We start from the raw sequence: 3,219 nt of genomic DNA on the forward strand, positions 1-3,219 counted from the left end.
CTCTTCTGAGGAGGGGGGAAAAAAAAAAACAGTGGAAAAACTTGACCTAATTTCTCATGATAGGGAAATAACACATATCAGATGAGCACAAAAGGTTTTTTAAGTTGGTAAGTGGTTTGGGATAAAGCCTCAGCCTCAGAAATAAATTTGCTGTTCCCCTTTGCTGCTTCCATGAAATAGAGCGAGGAGACCGGAGGCCCGTCGTGTCCCGACGGCTGGCAGGGAGAGGTTTTGTTTCGTGCTTGGATTCGGTAGCTTGATCGTACTTGCACAACCTGGCTGTGTCGTGACAGGGACAGCAAGGGCAGTGTTGTCTCTCCCGATAACTTCTAGGCCCTGCCCCGACCAGTCTGTCGGAGGGGGGTAGAGGCGCCGGCTTTGAGCAGCAAAACGTCTCAGGAGCCGAAAGCTGGGTGTAGGGGCTGGTACCAGCCTGGCTTGGTGGAGCCGGTTTCGCGTTGTCGAAACCTGATCTCTCTCCAGGTCCTTGCTGTGCACCTCCTCTCTGCATGTGGGAAGTGTTCGTTTGTGCTGGGAACCCAATTAATAGATACAAATAAATCTTCCTGCTGGTAGTTCTAGTTCTGGGGAAGAAACTAGAGTGCTGTTTTGTTGTCCAAACTCCTTTAAAGTTATCCCTGATATTTATTAACTTTTTGCTTGGGCTTTAATTTTTCTTTTTTGTCATTTAAAAAATCACTTACTTGATCCTGTAACTAAGAAGTGTGAAAAATGGAAATCCAAGGGGGACAGCGATCTCCTCGGCTGCTTGCTTTAATGTGTGATTGAAGAACAAAGTCAGTACATACAGCTTCCAAAACGGATCTCTTGTTGTCATGGTAACTTTAAAAAATGTACAGGTTTCCATTCGTTTCAGCCACTTTCCTTTGGCAATTACTCTATTTATTGGCGTAGAGGAAAATGAGACCTATTCTAATGGCAACTCTGTTTCCAAAGTGACTGAATTCACTTACCACTTCAGAGAACCTTTTAATGCTCTGAGAAGTTGTGTGATTTTTTCATTATTTATGCACATATATGAACTTTGCTGTACATCTGAGTGGGAGTTCTGCATTCACATTTACTGTCTATTTTCTTGTGTGCCTTATAAGATGGCTTTGCTGACTGTATCTCAATAGTCTTTATTTCTATGCAGGTTTTTAAACAGTACTATTACTGTTTTCTTAAAGAAAAAAGCTATGTAAGGGTTAGAGTTTGTATTGAAATTGCACCAATGAATTTAAAAAAAAAAAAAAAACCAAACAGTTCTTATGAACTGCTGAGGGGAGTGTTCAGGTGTTGCCCCAAGCCCTCCACCAGACTCCGCAGAACAAACAAGACCTCCCCTGTCCCGGGGAGAATCTCATGCCGTTGAATAAATGGGAATCCTGATTTTTAATAAGAAGTAACTGACTTTGGAACATACTTTTTTAGGAACTGTAAAAATGTTTTATAAAAAAAAAGAAAAGATGACATAGCACAGATATTTCAACAGGTAAACCATACTTTTTTAAATTAACTATATTGAATGAAGTTGCAGGTGGAGCCAATCCTAGTCTGAACCCATTCAAGACTGAATGATTCACGATTTTTATCTGCTATTGTGACAAATCACCTCTCCATCTTCGAGCTCTCACTATAGTGTTTAAAAATACATGTTATCAGGGATTTGTCAGAGAAAAATGCTTTAGCCTTTCCTTTCACTTAAAGGACACTAATGCATCAGAAACTTGCGAATTACTGTGCGCACAAGAAATACATAGTAAATAAGGAACAAAATAACTCCTAACAACTGATCACGGGAAGAAGTTAAATTAGAATGTGAAAGAAAGACTTAACAAATGTAAACATTTAAATCTTAGTAGAAACTTTCTTCACTTTGCTGTGCAAGAGAACACTGCTTTGCTATATTTAAAATGGCTTTTTTAAAAGAGATTTATGTATTTGGTAAATGTTTGTAGTCAACAGTTCACAAAGAAGCTGTTCACGGTTTAATGATGATAAGCCGTTTGGCGGCACAAGCTGGACTTTGTTGCCATCCTTGAGACGAATCTTTTAAGAAAAAAATAAGTTAATCTCAATTTTTTCCCTGAATGTGTTGTTTTTTCTTCAATATACAATAAATATTCTAGTGAACTTTTTATCAAATGGTTAAGAAAATGCTAGAGGTTGTTGTAAAATATTTGTATCCTGCATTCACTAAAGTAAAGATACTGGCTTTTACTGTGTACTCCAGCCTCTCTCGTATTTGCAGAGCACGTTCTTGTCTAGCGCATCTTTGCCCCCTCTCCAGGTACCTGAAACAAAAAAAAACTCAGTCTTGATTTTAAACTGCAGCAATGAATCTGTAAATCAATATGGATTTGGGGGGATACATATACTTGTTATTACATTCAAGTTACAGAGCATCAGTTCTTAAGAACCTTATTACAAAATGCTTACAGAAACTTGCAGCAAACCCTGGGTCGGTGGGCACTGGTGACCCAAAGGCAAGCCCTCCCCTCCTGCCCCTCTCCAGCTGTTCGCTGCTGCTGCTCCCCTTTCTGGCTGCAGGTGCTGCTGTGAGCTGGGCAGGCAGACAGGGTGCAGGGAGGCTGGTGTGGTGACCGTGGGCAGATGCACCACGCAGCACTGCCCTGTCCCCATCGCTGCCCTGCCTCCGTGGACAGTTCTGCATGTTGGAAACGGCACGGGGGTTCTGTGAAATAAGCATCTTTGTGTGAGAAAAACCTTGGCAGAGAAAGGCGTTCTGAATTCTTACTCTTTCCAGTGTCAGGTGGGTATGCTGCAGGGCACTCGTCTGTCTAATGAAAGTGTCTAGTGGTGACAAAAAAAAAAAGCGCAAGCTGTCAGGTGGGCGGTGCCCCTTGTGCTTTTATTTCATTTTGCTTTATTTAAAAATGTAATAATCCCCCCCAGAACAGAGAGAGACATTTCCTTCACAGAAGAAAAAATACAAGGGGTTTTTTTTTCAGTATAAGATACTTTAGAGTCCTCGTTTACAAAAGTAGGTTCCCTCAGGCTTTCCTGAGCACTTTTTTTTTGACAGTCGCAGGAAGCACAGGTTATCAATGCAACATCGTGTGGTTCTGCTCGCTTGGCGTGGTGTTCCTCACCTTGCCGGGAAGCCTCACCCCCGCTCCATACGGAAGCTGTCAGTCCCCTCTTCCTCAGTCCAGGAAGAGCTTGCAGCTGTACAACGAGCCGGGACCACAGGGC

Source organism: Fulmarus glacialis, unplaced genomic scaffold, assembly GCF_000690835.1.
Source record: "Fulmarus glacialis isolate BGI_N327 unplaced genomic scaffold, ASM69083v1 scaffold7417, whole genome shotgun sequence".
NCBI classification, from domain to species: domain Eukaryota; kingdom Metazoa; phylum Chordata; class Aves; order Procellariiformes; family Procellariidae; genus Fulmarus; species Fulmarus glacialis.